Below are 21,037 nucleotides of genomic sequence, written 5' to 3' on the forward strand. Positions count from 1 at the left end.
CAACCATGTATTGGGTGTTATTTACAGGCCAGGCACTGAGGTAAGCATTTTTCATATATTAGTTTTATTTTTCTTATAACAAGTCTATAAGGTAAGCATTTGTCTTACTTAGGACTTGGTTTTAAAAAATAAACTCCATCTAGCTTTTGCAGAACAAGGACGATATTACTTCATTGTTGTTGTTGTTTAGCCACTAAGTCGTGTCCTACTCTTTTTCAACCCCATGGACTGTAGTCCACCAGGCTTCTCTGTCCATGGAATTTTCCAACAAGAATTCTGGAGTGGGTTGTCATTTCCTTCTCCAGGGGATGTTCCTGACCAAGAAATCAAACCCACGTCTCCTGCATTGAAAGTACATTCTTTACCACCGAGCCACCAGGGAAGCCCATATTGCTTCATTACAAGGCTCTAAAGGGGAGGTGCTCCCCAGAAGCCAAGGGCAGTGATGTTCCTGGGTGGCACGATGACAAAAACGGAGTCAAGAATGGTGAATCAGTGCCTGGGGCCCTCTGGGTTCCAGAAAGTCCTCTCTGACTCTTATCTTGACATCTGTCAGTATCTTTCCTTTTTTAATTTTTTAATATATATTTATTTGGCTTAGTTGCCAAAGTTACCAAGCCTTAGTTGCAGCATGTGGGATCTAGTTCCCTGACCGGGGATGGAACTCAAGCCCCTACATTGGGAACTTGGAGTCTTAGCCACTGAACCACCAGGGAAGTCTCTGTGTCCTTCTTCTCGGCTGGTACAAACCAGCTTTCTGTTTCCTGGTTCACCTAGTAGACAGGTAGTCCCACTAGCAACTCTGAGTTCATATTCCCCTTTTGAGAAAGCAGTCAGATCTTCCCTGAGGCTGTTCATCCCAATTCCCCAGGATTACTGGCCCCACATGGGGCCTTCCCTGTAGCTCAGACAGTAAAGAATCTGCCTGCAATGAGGAGACCCAGGTTCGATCCCTGGGTTAGGAAGATCCTCCGGAGAAAGGAGTGGAAACCCGCTCCAGTATTCTTGCATGGAAAATCCCATGGACAGAGGAGCCTGGTTGGCTACAGTCTGTGGGGTCGCAAAGAGTCAGGCATGGCTGAACGACTAACACTACTACTGGCCCTGCCTGGATCAGATACCTGCTCCCAGACAGCACTGGGGTCAACACTGTCTGGACGTGACCTCCAGGATTCTCGGGCTATGACCTGGTAGCCATGGGGCCAGTGATATCCAGAGTCCTGCCCCGTGTCACTTGTACATTTTACAAGTGAAAGGGAGACCCAGAGTCATGTGGCAAGTAAGTAGAAGAACCAAGACTTAATCCTGGCTTGTCTGATGCCAAAGCTGGTGGTGTTGATGCTCTCTTCCTTATATCAGGCCATGTGGTCCCAGAGTGGCCCCTATGGTGGTATTGGTTAGGACTGGCCCGTGTCCCAGCCTGCAGAGCTTGAGCACCCACCTTTTGCCTCTCCGTAGTTGTCCCAGATCAGGACTCTGAGGTTCTTGGTTAGTTGGTTTGCTTGTTTTTTTGTGTGTTTTTTTTTGGTGATTTGGCAGACGCTTCAGCTCTAGTCATCTCAGAACTCAGAACTTTGATGAGGAACCTGATGCTTCAGAGGTTAAGCACAGACTTTCAGTTCAGTTCACTTCAGTCGTTCAGTCATGTCTGACTCTTTGCGACCTCATGAACCGCAGCACACCAGGCCTCCCTGTCCATCACCAACTCCCGGAGTCCACCCAAACCCATGTCCGTTGAGTCGCTGATGCCATCCAACCATCTCATCCTCTGTCGTCCCCTTCTCCTCCTGCCCTCAATCTTCCCAGCATCAGGGTCTTTTCCAATGAGTCAGCTCTTTGCATCAGGTGGCCAAAGTATTGGAGTTTCAGCTTGAGCATCAGTCCTTCCAATGAACACCCAGGACTGCTCTCCTTTAGGATGGACTGGTTGGATCTCCTTGCAGTCCAAGGGACTCTCGAGAGTCTTCTCCAACACCACAGTGCAAAATCATCAATTCTTCTGCACTCAGCTTTCTTTATAGTCCAACTCTCACATCCATACATGACCACTGGAAAAACCATAGCCCTGACTAGACGGACCTTTGTTGGCAACGTAATGTCTCTGCTTTTTAATATGCTGTCTAGGTTGGTCATAACTTTCCTTCCAAGGAGTAAGCATCTTTTAATTTCATGGCTGCAATCACCATGGAGTCCAGTAAAACTGGGTTCAGATTCCAGTTCTGCCACTTTTTCACTGCTGACTCTCTGCCTCAGTTTCCATAACTATTAATATAAAATGGAGGTGATGCTACCTACTTTATCTGTTGGTGTGATGATTCAATGAGATAATACGGGTAAACCACACGTGGCCAGTATAGACTAATCAGTTCTATTGATGTTACCAGTTAATTATCTCAGAAACAATGGGAAAAGCACAGGAATCCAGAGGAGAAAGCCTTTTTTTAGAGAAGATTTTTTGTTGTGGTGGTGGACCATTTTGTAAAGTCTTTATTGAATTTGTTACAATATTATTTCTGCTGTATGTTTTGGTCTTTTGACCACAAGGCATGTGGGAATCTTAGCTCCTGGACCAGGGTTCGAACCTGCATGCCTTGCATAGGAAGGCAAAGCCTTAACCATCAGACTGCCAGGAAAGACCCCCAGCAGAGACAGTCTTTTACTCGTCGACAGGGTTAGGGAGCGGGAGGTAGATTGGCCAGGGTTCCGAGGGGAAAATGATGTTGACACTTGAAGAGTGGAGAAGAGGATTGAGGGAAGGGCCAGTCTGGTAAGAACAGGTACAGACACATGAGCACATCCAGGCAAGTGAGGGACCAGCAGGTAGTTTATTGTGATAGAAGTGAAATATTTGGAGCAAATGGGGTTATGAAGCTGGGGTCCGATCGAAAAAACGTTGCTTGTTCATCTGTCCATTTGGCAAATATTTGTTGATGACTCGCTGTGTGCCAGCCACTGCCCTGGGTCCTGTCGGTTCTGCAGTGAAGAGAACAGGCCCAAATCTGCAGTTTGTGGCACTTAACTCCTAGTAGTTAGAAGTAGGCGCTAAGCGAATAGACAGGTAAAATAGGAAGGGAGGCAGAGGGGAAAAAAAAAGGCAGGGAAGCAGGGTGGGGGCTGCTAGGAGGGTTGTTATGTCACACAGGCCCTTGGGCAGAGACTAAAGGAGGGGCAAGGGGAGAGCTTTGGGCAGAGAAGACAGTGAAAATGAAGGGCCTGAGGTGGGCACTTGTGTGGCTGAATTAAGGGGTCTGAGGGGCAGGGTGGTGGGAGGCGAGGACAGAGGGGTAAAAGCCGTTGGTATAGAGCCTTGTGGCCATTTGTAAGAACTTGTGGGCTTCCCAGGTGGTGCTAGTGATAAAGAACCCACCTGCCAGTGCAGGAGACATGAGATGCTGGTTTGATCCCTGGGTCGGGAAGATCCCCTGGAGGAGGGCATGGCAACCCGCTCCAGTATTCTCACCTGGAGAGTCCCCTGGACGGAGGAGCCTGGCGGGCTACAGTCCATGGGGTCGCAAAGAGTGGGACACGACTGAGCGACTGAGCAGACACAGGCTTTTGAATGAGTGGGAGGGGACTCATGGGAACATTTCCACTGACAGAGGGCCAGGACCGGACAGATTTGAGCAGGATACGCCCCCTGGGCTACGTGGGGAGAGTAGACAGTGGGGAAGGGCAGGCGGGGAGACCCGTCAGGGCCGCTGCAGAAAGGCTGTGGAGGTGACAGTGACTCGGGCTGGGGGGCAGCAGTGAAGGAGAAGAGAAGGCAGTGGGTGCAAGCATCGTGAAGATGGAGACACTTGGGTCTGTGGTTGGACCCGGATATGGGTGGCGGAAAGAGAGGAATAAAGAAGGACTTTAAGTTTTGGTCTGAAAAGCAGAGAGACTGGTCTTCACCTGTGATGGGAAAGAAAGTGGAGACAGGTTTTAGGAGGAAGATCAGAGATTCAGCTTCAACGCCATGAAGACCTCAGTCAAACAGCTGGAGGGGACTTGCCTGGCGGTCCAGTGGTTAAGACTCTGAAATCTCAAGGCAACAGGCACAGGTCCAGCCCCTCTTTGGAGAACTAAGAGGGACAGCCTAATAATAATAATAATAATAATAATAATAATAATAATAATAATAATAATAAAGGTAGCTGAATATGGGATTCTGGAATTCAGAGGAAAATCCTGTCAAGCTATATCTATCTGGAATGTAGAACCATTGATTCTTTTTTGACAAGAGAAGTAGGGTGGATGGAGGTCATTAGTTATGCAGGTTATATAAGAAAACAACATCCTTAAGAAAATATTTTTAACCTGTTAGATCAGCCCACAATCCCTTTTGCCAATTGCCACCCCTTCCTAATCCGTCTTCCCCTCCTGGAGTAACTGTTGTCCCAGACTGGGCATGCCTCCTTCCAGACCTTTCTCTGTGCATCCACATACCCCAGTGAATCCGTAAACTACATGTAGTATCTTGGGAGTGTATGTGTTTTAACAAAATGGTAACGTAATGAATGTGTCGCATGTGCTTTTGTCACTTGTCATTTGCCCCTCTTCTCTGAACTGTGTCTTAGAGATCCACCCTCGGTGTTACAAACAAACCTAGCTTTTTAAAAACTTGTCACCGTATGTTATGGACAGACTGTGGGTTATTCAGCCACTTTCCAGATGGAGGGCATTAGCATTTTGCACATTCCTCCTCCAGCACCTGTGTGGGTCTCTCTGGTAGATTCCAGGGATTGAACTGACTGGGTCTGAGTAGATTGAAGCTAGGCGGGGTTTTGTTTGTCTTGTTTTAGTGGAGACTGCCACGCTGCTCCCCGGAGTGCCTCTGTCAGCTTCCTCACCAGCCATGGCAGGTTTTTAATGAGGGAGGCCACGGAATCTGTGCTTTAGAGCAAGGCACAGTGGCGGGCTGTGGGTTGGAAGGAACGAGCAGGAAGCCAAGAGACCAGGGAGTTTGTGGGCTGCTGTTCCACTCTTGGGTTTCCCTGGTGGTTCAGCAGGAAAGAACCTGCTTGCAATGCAGGAGACGCAGGAGATGCAGGTTCGATCCCTGGGTCGGGAGGATCCCCTGGAGGAGGGCATGGCTACCCACTCCAGTATTCTTGCCTGGAGAATCCCACGGACAGAGGAGCCTGGTGGGCTACAGTCCATAGGGTTGCAAAGAGTCGGGCACAACTGAGCACGCACTCACGTTCTGCTCTTAAGAACCCACATTTTGGGGGAGACACGGGCTACTTTAGGGGCTGAGAGAGATGGTCCCCTTCCCTTCCTTTCCTCCTGGAAATAGATGAGCACAAGTGAAATGCCGCTCTCCCGCAGCCTGCAATGCCTGGCTTCTTCCCTGTCAGCCGGTTTCTATTCCTAGCCCTTCTCACCAGCTAGAAGTCATCCTCTTCTGACAAAGACACAGTCGAGACATTATAAAATCGCTGTTTTTATTAGAGCAGACCAACTCCTCCATCATCAAGACCCTTATCCTGCCACCAGCCTGGTAGCATCCTTGCCTGACACGCTCGACGGTGCGTTCAAGGGCTGGTGCACGACCAAGGTTGTGTTTGTCACTAGCCTCGCGCCTGTTGGGAGAGTGTGATCACAGCCCCGCTCCTGAGACAGACGGAATCCTACAGCCAGCTGCTCTCCTGTTCCTACACTCTCCTGTGCCTGCATGGGAAAAGGAAAGTTGTAGCCTCTGAAAAGTTACGTCATCTTTTCTTTGCCTGAATTTCAGGTGGGTGTTAACTTTGTATAAATTGCCTTCCCGGTTAGCTCAGGGAACTGGGTCTAGGGTCTCAACTTCAAGTTTAGATTTTGTGCACTTATAATTAGAAACTTTGAAATGTTTCTCGTCAGCCTCATCTTCATTGCTAAACCTTTATCAAGAATGTATTACACAGCCGGCAATATTTGAAATGTTTTGTGTTTATAAAGTAGGTGCTTTTAATCACCATCCCACTTCTTTTTTCTTTCTTTTTTTTTGCATTTTTAAATTGAGATACTTAATTTACGTAACACAAAATTCACCATTTTAAAGTGTGCAATTCCTGGACTTCCCTGGTGGTCCAGTGATTAAGCCTCTGAGCTTACATTGCAGGTGGCACAGGTTCGATCCTTGGTTAGGGAATTAAGATCCTGCATGCCTTGCATTAGGGTGCCCAGATGGTTCAGTGGTAAAGAATCTGCCTGCCAAGCGATTTCCCATTGTATGGATATGCCACAGCCTGTTTTTCCATTCATCCATTGATGGACAGTTGGGCTGCTTCTGCTTTGGGGCTATTATGATGCATGTCCCTAGGACCACATCTCAGTTTGACAGCTGAGGAAACTCGGGCACCAGCGTCATTTCTCAAACAAGCCGGATGGGATTCTTACCCAGGTGCCTGACTTCACAGCCAAATCCTGACCACCCACCTTGGCTGTTTAGCTGACGCATGAAGGTCTGGGAATTCTGGACCTATGCCGCATACCTTCACGACAATCGTTTTTCCAAATTAAATATTGAGCCCTGTGGTCTGAAGAGTTCATTTCTGGGGACTTGGGTCTGTCCTGTTTGAACTCATCACTACTGTGGGACATCCTGGCTAAGCCAGGATTGTTCATTCAGTTCAAAATGTGTTTATCAATGGTCTTTGATGTAATTAGCTCAGCCCCGTCCTGGGAGTTCATGGTCAAGTAACTGACATAGGTTCCCAGGATGCAGACTCTGGGATGGAACTGTGTGTGCAGGAGGCTGACTGGGGGGTAAGAGGGGCTCTCAGGAAAAACTGGGGGAGGAGATGGCAACCCCCTCCAGTATTCTCGCCTGGAGAATCCCATGGGCAGAGGAGCTTGGTGGGCTGCAGTCCAAAGGGTCACAAAGAGTTGGACACGACTGACAACTGAGCACACACACACTCAGGAACAACGCCTGTGTGGATGAGGGGGTAGGACTGGGCACAGGGGGCGCGGAACTGTGACGCCAGCCGTGCCGATCCCCCAGGGAGCTGTGGGGTTGGGTGGCCCTGCAGAGGTGCCCCCAGTCGAGGCAAGGAGCCTGGGTCTCTGTTCCTTTGTCACGAGCCAGTATCAGAGATCAGACATAACCCGAGGTTAGAGAGGCTTCTCCCTGGGAAGGGACACAGCTCCCAGCAGCTAGAGTGTGGGTGGGTGACCTGGGCTCACGTCCAACTCTACACATCTAGCCCCATGTCCGTGGTGGCTCAGATCAATGCTCCGACAGAGAAGGTTCTGTGAAGATGCTGCCGGAACACGGCTGAATGGAGGGGGTAACTCAGCCTGGGGAGGGGGTGAGCAGGGAGGAAGGGTCATCTTAACTGTGCCGTGAAGTGGACCCCAGACCTGCACGTCCACTGCCAGCCCATGAACTGCTCCTCTTGGGTGCCTCAGTGTCTCCACCCGACTGCCCCAAACCCAGCTCAGCCCTGCCCCTCCTCCAGCCTTGACCTCCCTGAGAAGGGCACTGCCATCCCTCTAGTTACACAGGCTGGAAGCCACAGTTGGTTAGTTACTCAGTCGCTAAGTTGTGTCTGACTCTTTGCGACCCCATGGACTGTAGCCTAGCAGGCTACAGTTTTCCAGGCAAGAAACTGGAAACCCACTGGAGCGGGTTGCCTTTTTCTTCTCCAGAGGATCTTCCTGACCCAGGGATCAAACCCTTGTCCCCTGCACCGACAGGTGGGTTCTTTACCACTGAACCACCAGAGATGCGGCAGAGTCACCTTAACACCTTGTCCTTCCTTGCTGCCTTTCTCCAGACCATCACCCAGTCCTCCGTCCTCACGTTGAAAATAGCTTCTCCCTGCCTTTTCCTTGTTGCTGACACCTCTTGTCTGATCACCCACAGGAGCGTCCTCCCAGCGCCACACCCCCCAGCACCCACTTCCGGCCGACTCTCATTCCAACCTCTCATCCCAACATCGCCCCCCTGCCCCAGTAACCCCATGTGGCTTCCCATTGGTCTGGGGTTAGGAGCAAAACTCCCTTCTGTGGCCCACATGGCTTTGGTGGTCTTGCCTACGTGGTCCCGAGTCATGCGCCTGGCTCCCTTGCCCCCCAGCTCCAGCCCCTCTGCTACTCCGTGTCCCTCTTACTCTCTGATCGCTCTCACCACGTGGCCTTCACTTGTGCATCCACTTTGCTTAGAGCACACACACCTCTGCGCCCCTAAATTAACTAGTTCATCCTTCATGCTGCAGTTCTGTTGTCACCCCTCCATGGAGCATCCACTAACCTCCCAGCAACAGTCATGTTTCTTTTTGAAAACCAGTCAATCCTGAATATTCACTGGAAGGACTGATGCTGAAACTGAAGCTCCAATACTTTGGCCACCTAATGCGAAGAGCCAACTCATTGTAAAAGACCCTGATGCTGGGAAAGATTAGAGGCAGGAGGAGAAGGGGACGACAGAGGATGAGATGGTTGGATGGCATCACTGACTCAATGGACGTGAGTTTGAGCAAACTCTGGGAGATAGTGAAGGACAGAGGAGCCTGGTGTGCTACAGTCCTTGGGGTCCCAAAGGGTCAGACATGACTTAGTGACTGATCAACAACAAGGCGTCACTCACCCACCTCCAGAAATGGTTGATGATGTACGTTTGGTGGTGGGGCCCTTTGCTTAACACTGCTCTTCCTCCCTAGACCATCTGTTCCAAGAGGCAAAGGAACCGGTCCCCATGTTGAAGAGGAAGTGCTCAGTCAACCTAAAGAGGGGGAAGGGGAGGAGGGAGGAGAGCGGGACTGGGCAGGGAGTAAAAGATCCCAGATCCCACGCCCCAGGGATGAGATAGGGGCGAACCGTCATCTCTACGTGCCTGAGTCTCCGGGACCTCACACAGCAGAAATCTTGACTAGTGTATGAGATGACATCTATTCTGGGACCCTGAGTTCCACCCACTGCACCACCCTAGACTTGAGCAGGACATTTCACTCCCCACCTGGCTTCCGCACCGCTTAGCACACGTCATCGGCACAAACAGCCTTTGCGCCTCATCAGGCTTTGAGCTGGCCTGGAAATGTCAGAAGCCAGGGGATCACCATTGTGCCCTGACCTCTCCTGTCCATCCCAGCCTCAAGACGGCTCCCGGGTCTCCTGGCACTGGGCCTTTGCACATACTGCTCCTGCCCGGATGCCCACCCCGTCCCTCCTCTGCCTGCCCCCACCCACCTCTGAGCTCCCTGCAGCCGGCATCCTGACCTCTCCTCTGTAGAGTCGGCCCAGCCCCGAGCCACACCGGGCACCCATCCTCTCCACCCACCTCTCCCGGGCCAGCACCCCCCAGCCCCACCACCGCCTCCGAGCAGTGTTTGTCAGCGGCCGCTCCTCCAGTTCCTCGAGGACAAGGAGCTGATCTTCCTGCCTTCGTCTCCTTCTTTCCCTCCTCATCCCTACCTTTTCACAAATCCACCACCTCTGCCCCCATGGGCCTTCCATCCTAGTAGGGGAACCACAAACAAAACAAACAGGTCATTCCAGAGCGGGGTAGGTGTCGTTGCCACATCGAGGAGGCTGAGAAGGCTGGGGACAGTCAGAAGGGGCCCCCAGAAGGGCCCCACATGCCCACAAGCAAGAGGAAGCATTCCCGGCCGGGGAGACCGCAAGTTCCCTGGCCCTGAGAGGAGAGAGGCATGGCCTCTTGGAGAAACAGTCACAAGGGCTGTTGGGCTGAAGGGTTGTGTGGGGGTGGGAATGAGGTCAGGAGGGTGGTGGAGCCAGATTATTTATCATTGTCTCCGGCCCTTAGTGCAGCACCCACTCTGTAGGAGAAGCTCAAGGAGTCTCTGTTGAATTGATGGGGAGGGGCCCTGAGGGCTCCCCCGTCTTCCAGGGGGTGAGCCCCGCTTGCTGGGCAGGAAGAGTTAGGGAAGGTCCCAGTGATGGATGCGCTCGGTGAGAGTTCCATTCCTTTAGAAGGAAATTTTCAGTGGATGTCCCCGGTGGTCCAGTGGTTAAGAATCCACCTGCCAAGGCGGGGGACGTGGGTCCGATCCCTGGTCCAGGAAGATTACACAGGCCGTGGAGCAGCTAAGCCTGTGAGCCACAACTGCTGAGCCCCAGCACCGTAGAGCCCATGCTCCGCGGGAGAAGCCACTGCGATGAGAATCCCTCGTACCACAAGTAGAGAGTAGCCTTGCTCACCACAGCTAGAGGAAAGCCCGCCCGCAGCAACAAAGACCCAGTGCAGTCAAAAATAACTAATAAAAAATTTAAAAAAAGAAGCTACTCTTTATATATATGTAAAAAAAAAAAGTTCTCGGATACAAACCAAGTGGTGGAGGCGGAGACTGGAGGGAAAATTCCACCCAGGTGACGTCTCTCCTCCCATCAGGCCAAGTGATGGCGCTGTGGGCTTGGAGGCTCTGACAGGCAACACCTGCCCTGAGTCAGTTTAGTACCAGCCTGGCAAACACTCAGAGGCTGTCTGTACAACTGGGCTTGCCCGGGGGCCCTGCAGCCTGCGTCCCCTCCCGAGCTCTCAGGGTGGGCGGTGGAAACCCTCAGCCCCTGGCAGTCCCGCTCCAAATCCTCCACTAGCCTCCTGGCCACTTCGGAGTAAGCCCAGAGACCTCACCGTGGCCTCCACCCCCCACCTCAGGGCCTTTGCACATGCTGTTCCTGCCACCTGGAAGAGCCTTCGTCCAGATTCCCATAGGGGTCCCCTCCTCCACTTCCTTCAGTCTCCGTTTGAAAGTCTTTTCACCAGAGGCCTTCTCTGACCCCCTGGCTAACATAGTAGCTCCACCCTCTATTCCCTCTGTTTTTCTCTACCTCTTATTTTCCACAGCACTGAGCTTCATTTGATATACTATACCCACCCCCTGCCTTGTTTTTTCAAATAACCTGTCTCCTCTCACTAGAATGTAAGTTTCTTGAGAGTGGAGACTTTGATGTGCTCTCTGTGTGCCCAGAGGAGTTGTTCAATAAATACTGAGTGAATGAATGAATTGGGGAAATGAGGTCAGCGTCACCCGCCACTCGGGGTCATGTGAATGTGGAATTTCGGGCCTTGCACTTCCACGTGTGTGGTTTGCATGCTTGCAGGTGGCAAGTAAACACATGCTATTTCAGAAGGTCCGTATTTCTCTTTGCCTTCTGTTTATGGCAGGCGATAGTGATTTTCCATTTATGGCATTAATATAAAGTTTCCTTTTTGAAGCACGCTCATTCAAGATTAAAAAAAGAGAAAATCTCTGCCTGCCTGCCTAAAAGATAGTTTATAATGCACATTGCCGTCTTACAAAAAAATGTTTTCTGAGAATAAAAGGAAATGTTAATTCTTTTCGAGCGGCTATTGAAAAAGATTTTATAGATAGCTGTGGAAGAAAAAATGGTTTCATAAAGATACAGCATCCTGTGTCCTGGAGTCCAGGAGGAAACCCTAGATTCTGGATCTGCGTGAATATTCTACTAACCTGAAGCGAAGTATAAAATCTCAAGGTGTACATTGGTTGCAGGAAACAATGGTGCATAAGTATTTGAGAAATAACCCCAAGCCTTCCTTTAATGATCCTCCATCTGACTTGCACATAAGCATGTGATTTTGTCGGTCTGTCTACCCATGGCCATGAGAAACTCTGCTTCAGTTTGTGTTGTTTTGATCCACCTCTAGGGGGCAGTCTCAACCATTGGTTTAGATCTTGCAACCTAAGTGTACAGAATGTGGAGTCTTTGTTATTCTTGTTTTAAGGATGGGAGTGCATCTGATATGTCAGCAAAAGCCTCAACATACAAGCTCAGAACTATACTTTTTCATTCAAGTAATATGCATTCAGGACTTACTGTGCTGTGCTGGGAAAACCAAATCACTGGGAGAACACTAGGATGGGTTTTGAAGGCAGAGTAGGAGTTTTGTACTGTAAGATACATTTGGATCGTTGATTTCTAGGAGCATAGGGCCATCATTGAGAACATTCATTAAGGTGTTTTTTTTTAAATTTATTTGTTCATTTTTTATTTGGCTGCATTGGCTGTTAGTTGTGGGACCCAGGATCTTCATTTTGTCTTGGGGGATTTTTCATTGGGGCCCATGGATTCTCCAGTTGTGGCTCAGGCTTCAGAGCACGTGGGCTCAGTAGCTGTGGCTACTGAGTAGCACGTGGGCTTAGTTGCCCTGCAGCTTGTAGGATCTTAGTTCCCCAACCAGGGATCGAACCCGTGTCCACTGCATTGCAAGGCGGATTCTTGACCGGTGGACCACCAGGGAAGTCCCTCAAGTATTATTTTAAACCTCTACTAAATGCTCCACCGTTGCTATGTTCTGGTAGTGACTTCAGATTCAGATACCTGTTAGTATTATGTTCTACCACTGCATCATTGAGAACTCACTCAGTGTGAATCACACACACACACACACACACATACATACACGTGGCTTGAGTAAAGAAAATAATGTGTTAACTCTTGTGACTTAAAAGTCCAAGTTAAAAAAAAAAAAAAAAAGTCCAAGTAGTGCTGGCTTCAGGCGGGGCTAGATACTGGCTAGACCAGTTTCTGTCTGGTCGTCTATCTGTGTCCTCAATTCTGCTGCCTCTGTGTTGGTGTTACTCTTGGACAGATCTCTTCTTGGAAGATAGAAGGACATTTATAACTGTGGGCCTAATCAGTTGATAAAAATAGCTTCTTCATTTTGGTGGCCCTTAGAGCTTCACAGCTCATGCATGCACGCTAAGTCGCTTCAGTGGTGTCTGACTCTGTGCAACCCTGTGGACTGTAGTCCGCCAAGCTCCTCTCTCTATGGGATTCTCCAGGCAAGAGTACTGGAGTGGGCTGCCGTGCCTTCCTCCAGGGAATCATTCCAACCCGGGGATCGAACCCAAATGCTTATATCTCCTGCATTGGCAAGTGGGTTCTTTACCACTAGTGCCACCTGGGAAGCCCCCTTCACAACTCATATCAGCTAATAATTCCAGAGGAAGAGAGAGAGGGACTTTTCCAGCAGATTCAACCAATCCCTGGTTTGAATCTGTTGACCTGACTTTGGGCAGAGCCCTAAACCCGTCACATGACCAGGGAGACAGACTAGCCAGATTAGCCTGGCCTTGGCGGTCGAGGCCTCAGTCATGTGCTCGCCCTTGAGGGGTCACCAGTGTGATTTCCACTCACACCATGTGTGCTGAGAGTGAGGAGAGATGGTTTCCCAAAGGAAAACCGAGGAGATGTAACTAGAAGAAAATGAGTAGGGGCTTCCCTGGTGGTCCAGTGGTTAAGACCCCGAGCTTCCACTGCAGAGGGCATGGGTTTGATACCTGGTCAGGAAGCTAAGATCCTGCATGCCCTGTGGTGCAGTGAAAAAAAAAAGAAAGAGAGAAAGAAAGAAAAAATGACAAAAACAACCAATGTCCACTGTCTTCCCCTGGACATGGCCTTGGGGCAATTTGCTTCAGCTTTTAAAGCCTCAGTTTCCTCCTATGTAAAATGGGGATAATGATCCCAGGGCATAGCATTCTTGTAAAGTGAAAGTGAAGTCACTCAGTCGTGTCTGACTCTTTGTGACCCCATGGACTGTAGCCTACCAGGTTCCTCTGTCCATAGGATTTTCCAGGCAAGAATACTGGAGTGGGTTGCCATTTCTGCATTCTTGTAGATGCCCACAGAAAGCACCTTAAATGGTCATTGACGTGGCCCCAAACCTGTAATCTGTAACATGCGCTTGCTGCTCATAAATCGTCCCTGCGGTAAGATGTGGCACTTGGCCGGGGGAGGAGCAGAACAGATGGAGTAAGTCAGGTGTGCGGAAGTGCTCTGTGAACTCCGCGTGGTGCCCCCGACACAGTGTGTTCACAGCCTCATCATTAAGCCATTCCAAGTTATTGTTCTTCTCCAATGGGACTTGACACCTGCAAAGTCAGGTCCCCGACATCTGCCGGCCCTGGAAACCAGTCCAGTGTTCTCAGCTGCTCGTGAATGCAGCTCAGGCTCTGGCACTCGCTAAATCAACCCTCTTTAGGAGAATTCCAATCTTCTGGCCTCAGAGGAGTACGTGATCCCTGAAATATAGACTCTGTCGAGCTCCTTTAAGCATAACTGATTCTAGGCGTTTCTTTCCAATTCCATTTTTTTCTCCCCAGAGAGAATTAATAATATGGCCATTGATAAAATTCTACAAATTTCTCTGGGGCTAGCATTAGGGATAAAGATGATAAGGAGAACAATGATGGCAGTGGGACTTGGCTTTCACGTCACGTCTGAATTGCTTAGACCATTTGCCGTACTTAACGCGAGCCTCCTCGGCACCTGTCACTCTAAGCAAACCCAACTTCTGACTGATCCATGAGCCTTTCAGGCTTTTTCAGACTCCCCAACCTTAGCTCCTGCTCCTCCTGCTGTGTGGAATGCCTTTCTCTTGTTGTCCAGCGAGGCTTTTAACTTGCTTTTTTCAACATTCGTGTGTATGTCGTGTGTGTTAGTTGCTCAGTTGTGCCCGACTCTTTGTGACCCCATGGACTGCACCCCCCAGGCTCCTCTGTCCATGGGATTTTCCAGGCAAGGGTACTGGAGTGGGTTGCCATTTCCTTCTCCAGGGCATCTTCCCAACCAGGGATTGAACCCAGGTCTCCTGCACTGCAGGCAGATTCTTTACCAACTGAGCTACAAGGGAAGATATTTAATATTTATTTTTATTTATTAATATTTATTTGGCTGCTCCAGGTCTTAGTTGTGGTACACAGGATCTTCCATCTTCATTGCAGCATGTGAGCTCTTTAGTTTTGACATGTGGGATCTGGTTCCCCAACCAGGGATCAAATCCAGGCCCCCTGCATTGAGAGCACAGAGTCTTAGCCACTGGACCAGCAGGGAAGTCCCCAGACCATTTAGTTTTCAAATCTGAGCTCAAACGTCTCCTTATTTATTCATTTAATGAGGGCCCATTGTGTGCCAGGCACCATCCTAGGGGCTTAGAATATACAATGCGATCAAAACAGACACAGTCCCTGCCTTCATGGAATTTACATGCTAGTGCAGGGAGGGATGGCCCAGTAATAAGAGGCATGATGAGTAAGATCAAGGAGAGGTTCTATTAGTGAGGGCTTGGGAGTGTGTGTGTGTGTGTGTGTGTGTGTGTGTGTGTACATGGCTTGCCATTTTTAAAAATATTTATTTTTGCTGCATCGGGGTTTGGTTGATCTTTGTCGTGGCACATGCTCTTTAGTTGTGATACCTGGGCTCAGTCTGTGTGGCGTGTGGAATCTTAGTTCCCCAACCAGAGACTGAACTGACATTCCCTGGATTGGAAGCCCGGAGTCTTAATCACCAGGAAAGTCCCTGGAATTTTAAATAGGATGCCTGGGGAGGATGTCGCCAAGAAGGTAAGATCTGAGACCAGCCTTGAAGGAGATGAGGAATCTGGGTATTTACCCGGGGGAAGGATGGTGAGTCAAAGGCCCGTGGGTGGGTGGGCACAGGCTGGGTGTTTCGAGTACCGGAGTGATGAGGTGGTCAGAGATGTGGATGGAGGCTCAGTGGGTGGGGTCTGGTGGCCACTGGGAACCCATGCAGAGTCCAGAGCAGAGAAGTGGAATGATTCGGCTTCCCTTTCATCAGAACTCCCGGGGTGTCGCAGGGAGAATGGATGGCAGCGGGGAGGGTAGGAGCAGGAGGACAGTGAGGAGTCCTGAACCGGCGTGGTAGCAAGGAGGTGGGGATAAGTGGTCAGATTTGGGAATACGTGGTGTTTTTCACTTGACGCTGATGGATTGGGCCTGGACTGGGAAAGTGAATGAGTAAGTGAGGCTTTCAGGATGACTCCCAAGGATTTGAGCCTGGCCGTGCCCTCAGGAGCCTCCCTAGTCCCCTCCTTCAGATCTCTGCATCACATTTTATACATTTTTGTTATAATCCCTTGGGGCTTCCCTGGTAACTCAGCTGGTAAAGAATCTGCCTGCAATGCAGGAGACTGCGGTTCAATTCCTGGGTTGGGAAGAAACCCTGGAGGAGGGCATGGCAACTCCAGTATTATTGTCTGGAGAATCCCATGGACAGAGGAGCCTGGAGGGTTACAGTCCACAGGGTCGCACAGAGTCGGACATGACTGAGCCACTGTGCCCAGCACAGCATAATCAATTGTCTCCTTTTTTTGACCTCAGATGCCCTTGGGAATCTGATGAAAGTGATGGACTGTCTTCCCAGAAAAATACCATTATGCATTTATTTGAATGGGTGTCCCCAGACTCCCGTGCAGGCCATTCCCTAAATTACAGACCCCTGGCCAGTGTGTTGTTTGACTGAGCCCCTGACAGCAGGGAGTGCCGTTCACATCACTCAGAACCGGAATGGGGGGCGGAGTTGTGAGGATCAGCCCCTGACTGAGGGTTGGGTACAGTCTACAGACAAGCTGGGATCTGGCTACCCACTGGGTTGAAGTTTTTGTTAAATCCTCATTGCGTAGGTAACAGCCACACAGTAAACACTTGATCAATGTTTGCTGAAAGACGATGATAAACTTGATACTTTACAAGGTTCTCCCGTGTTTTCAGGATGTCTGGTGTGTGTGCGTGCTCAGTCATGTCTGATTCTTTGTGACTTCATGGACTGTAGCCAGCCAGGGTCCTCTGTCCATGGGATTTTCCAGGCAAGAATACTGGAGTGGGTTGCCATTTCCTACTCCAGGGGGAAGTCTTAAATATTAATTAATATTCACTCACTCTCACACTCCACGTTTTATAGCCTGAGAAATAGAGCCTCAGCAAAGTGAAATATGCCGTGCCAGGGAGAGAGGTGTCTGGCATCTGACCAGGATGAGAGTTAACTGGGTGGGCACTTGGTCATCCTCAGTGGTTACCATCACGGAGCTGGATGATGTGGAAGCTGCGACTGGGGCCCTGGGCTCCAGGCTTCCCACATGATGATTGGTCCCCTCCTTCCCCACAGTTCTACACTCCAGAAATTTATAATCCAGCTGGGGAATCAGTAATAAGAAGCAAGAAAAGGATCCTTAATGACTTCCACTTTTCCCCTGGTTAGTTCTTAGAGTAGACCTGCAAGGTAGACCTTATTAACATCCCCTTTTTACAGACAAGGAAACAGAGGCTCAAAGAAGGTAAGTAGCAGAGTTCAGGGCTCCTCTCCAGGTCTCCAAATCCCCAGATAATGAGTGAGCAATAGATATAGTTAAAGGCTTACAACATAGCACTTAATTATATACGATTTCACCCTGTATTGTATGTAACTTAATACTAATTGTGGGGTTTCAGACTGAGCTGAAGTGAGAGGGGGTGAGAATGGCAGGGAAGCCTTCGTGAAGACTTGGGGAGCTGAGCTGGGCCTTGAAGAGGATCTGGGGGGAGCTGGGAGGGGAAGGGAATCAAATAATTAAGGCATCAGGACAGCAGTGAGCTGGGTGGGGTGGGGTGGGGCTAAGATGGTACTATTTAAATAATGGAACTCCGTAAATGGAATTCTAATATTCATTGAGAACTACCCAAGTGCCAGATTCTGTGCTATCTTTTTATTGTTATTGCATCCAACTCACCTTCAACTGTATGTTGTTGTTGCTATTGTTTAGTCACTAATTCGTGTCTGTGACCCCGTGGACTATATAGCCCGCCAGGCTCCTCTGTCCATGGGATTGCCCAGGCAAGTATATTGGAGTAGGTAGCCGGCCGTTCCCTTCTCCAGTGGATCTTCCCAGATCAGGGATGGAACCTGTGTCTCCTGCATTGGCAGGTGGAATTTTTTTTTTTTTTTTAAACTACTGAGTCACCAGGGAAGATTATGAGGGAAAGACAGATCCAACCAGACAGGTACTATTTTTACCTCCATTTGACAGGAACAAATAGCACTGTTGTGACTTGAAACCAGGCCTCCCAGGTGGCGCTAGTGGTAAAGAAACCATCTGCCAATGCAGGAGGCGCAAGAGATGTGGGTTTGATCCCTGGATCGGGAAAATCCCCTGGAGAAGGGAATGGGAACCCCCTCTAGTATTCTTGCCTAGGAAATCCCGTGGACAGAGGAGCCTGGCAGGCTATAGTCCATAAAGTCGCAAAGAGTTGGACTCAAGTTAGCGGCTGAGCATGCAACACACACTGGACTCCAAAGCTCACATTCTTCACAGCTCAAGTTCAATGCTGACCTGATTAGAGATGGACGTATTGTGAATAATGAGGAATAAACAGGACTTGTCCAGTGCCTCACTGACAAAGTGTGGCCCATCGGGCATTGCCTGGGAGCTTGTTGCAGGTGTCAGCTTGGGCCCCTGAATGAGAACCTCGCTTTCCACACAGTCCCAGGTTATTTGTGCACACATCAGCATTTGAGAAACATGGGGTTGATGAGAAGTTTTGCTGGCTCTGTGCCTGAGCTCTTCAAATCTTTCCAATGACATCTCCCTCCTGGCAGAGGCAAATAAATGTATTCCCGGAGGTGAAAAGCCAGGGCAGCCCACCCCGAGCTGAGATCTCTTTGAAGTCTCATATTTCATCTAAAAATGTCATTGAATATTTCATCCCGTACCATAATATATCAGTGGCCATTTTAATATCTCAAAATAGTTATGTAAATTACCGTGGAGTAGGATCCGTATTTCCGGAAGGCGCATGGGATGGGTTTCCTTGTATCTTAAATGGGGTAGTAATAACCACTTCAAGGGTTGCCGTGAAGATCAAAGGAGAATCATGTATATGGAAATGCTGCGTCAACTGTCCGCCTCGTACATGCATTGTTCTGAAAAAGGAACTGAGAATCCTCTCCAGACATATCCCGCAACCTACCAGCTCTCCTGAGTTCATGGTGCTTTCCTCACAGTCAAGATGAGGCAGGACTCAGTCCAGGGAGGACCAAGGAATGTCTCTGGGCTTCTCAGGAAGCCAGGGAAATAGGAATAGGAACACCTATTGCTAATTTGTTTAAATTTCTTATGATTTCATAGTATCATCCTTTCTTATTACTCCTCACTTCCTGATTGGCCAGATTAGTTAACCTGAAAAACCCTGGGAAAACTTGGAGGCTTCAGAGATTCAGGGTGAGAGAGAAGATGGGAATCCAGCATCCTGTCCCCTGGTGGCCCAGAGAGAGGGGAGCCTGGGAGGAAAAGTGGGGGGCGACAGGGAAAGAGGGAAGCAGATGGTCACAACCTAGAGTCCTTCCTGCAGGAAAAGGGGTGAGAAGGGGGCTGGGCTGTCAGCCCTGGTCTAGCAGGGACTCTCTGGCCTCCCCGCCCAGGGGACCCCTTTCCTTGTAATCAGAAGGAGATGGGAAGGCAGAGCGAGAAAGGCCCAGAGAGGCAGGATGGACAGAGACAGTGACCATCCACATCCAAGGCCAAGGAGGATGGGCAGCCAGAGAAGGTGCGGGAGGGGAGGAGCCTCATTCAGAACCGCGGAAGCTAAAGGGGGAGAATTTGGGGAACGGATGGGTCGGAACAGCTCCCCGTGGCCCCGGATCAATGGAAAAGGATGAAGCCGGAAAGAGCTATTATATTTGCTTAAGGAGGTTATGGATCACCCTTGGGAAGAGTTCTGGTAGATTAATGGGGTGCAAGGCAGGTTTTGAGAAGCTAAGAAGAGAATGATGGAAATTCTTTTTTTTCTCCTCCCCATGATAATCGTTAGGATTTTCACACAAATTGTGTTTCTATTACAAGCGTCTTACTTGCCATTTAACACTTAATCTGTCTGACTTGTGACTAGAATGTAGCTGACACTGTCTCTTTAGTTAAGAAGCTAAATTAGTTAAGAAGCATAGAAGAGGGCAAAGCATTGTTTATGGTATGACCCTACTTTCATTTAAAAGAACATGTGTGTTTGTGTGTTTATAAATGTGGATATATACATATTATAAGCAAAGAAAAGCATCTAGTGCAATACGTATCAGATCATGATGGAGGTTTCACTGGTATTACATATGTCAGTTGTTTTTGGCTGCACTGGGTCTTCGTCACTGCTTGTGGGGTTTCTCTGGTTCCCTCGAATGGGGGCTGCTCTTGGCTGGGGTGTGCGGGCTGCTCCCTGCGGCGGCTTCTCTTGTTGCAGAGCACAGGCTCTAGGTTTGCAGGCTTCTGTCCTTGTCGCACACAGGCTTAGTTCCTCCTGGACACGTGGACTCTTCCCAGACCAGGGATTGAACCCGTGTCCCCTGTATTGCCAGGCAGATTCTTATCCACCTCACCACTAGGGAGGTGCGTATGTCACTTTTAATATTTATAGTTTATTATACATTTACCATCCCCCCATAGAGCTGTAAAAATCTTTAATAAGGGTTATCTCTAATGATCAGGCCGTGGTATACAACTTATAATTCTATTGGCTGCAAATGACAGAAACTCAGTTGAAACAAAATAACGTTAGGGTCATAACTAAGTTGTCCAGACACTTAGTCTTCAGGCATGGGTGGATCCAGGGTCTCAAATTATGTCATTAGGACTCTTGTTCTTTGCATCGCTGGGACCTGCCATCTTCTTTCTTGACTTCATTCTCAGGCATTTCCAAGCCTGCGTCTCATCACCTTAGCCCCCAAGTGGAAAGAGAGCAGCTTTTCCCCAGGAGTGTCAGTAAAGTCCTTGGGCTGACTTTCAAGGGCCAGGCACCAGCCGAGGCTCATCCCCAGACCAGTGGATCCTTGCAGCCAGGGGAAGTACTGTGTTGATGGGCGAGACCATCAAGGTCATGTGACCCGAGAGGAGACCAAAGGAACTTTCAAGGGCATCTAAGGAAGCCAGCAAACTGGGAAAAGGGACTGAATGGTTCCCCCAAAGAAATCCAGAATTCTATGACCAGAAAGGGAAGCAGAAAACCACAAACATCTGCTTCAAAGGGACCTTCCCTCTCTGCATCCTATATTTTTGTAATGACCGAGTTGTTTATAATAAGCATGCATTTCTTTCACAGTGGCAAGAAAAAAAAAATGAGGTTTCTCTCTCAAACAACTGATCTGGGTTCCATATGGTTAGGGCAATAGAGATCACCAAATCATGAGCATGGAGAAAACAGTAAAGCCCAAATCTTCTCAGAGTCCTTGATTTTATTAGGGCATGGGAGGAATATAACAATGAGGCTGGGGAATCAAATCGCCCTTCTCCTTTCCATAGATTGTTAGTTGCATATGTTGGAAACCCACT

General features: G+C 49.3%; 1 protein-coding gene across 7 annotated transcripts in view; it reads left to right on the plus strand.

Moving 5' to 3' along the window:
• Positions 1–21,037, plus strand: part of LOC122701544 (katanin interacting protein) — a 228,563-nt gene that overhangs the window by 38,803 nt on the left and 168,723 nt on the right. Inside the window, exon 2 of one of the 7 annotated variants that reach the window (XM_043914571.1) lies at positions 5,557–5,719. The exons of the other annotated variants lie outside the window; for them this stretch is intronic. The gene's annotated coding sequence lies outside the window, so the exon portion shown is untranslated. The remainder of the gene's footprint in view (positions 1–5,556; positions 5,720–21,037) is intronic. 7 annotated transcript variants of the gene reach the window in all.

This window comes from Cervus elaphus, chromosome 10 (assembly GCF_910594005.1).
Source record: "Cervus elaphus chromosome 10, mCerEla1.1, whole genome shotgun sequence".
Taxonomy (NCBI): Eukaryota; Metazoa; Chordata; class Mammalia; order Artiodactyla; family Cervidae; genus Cervus; species Cervus elaphus.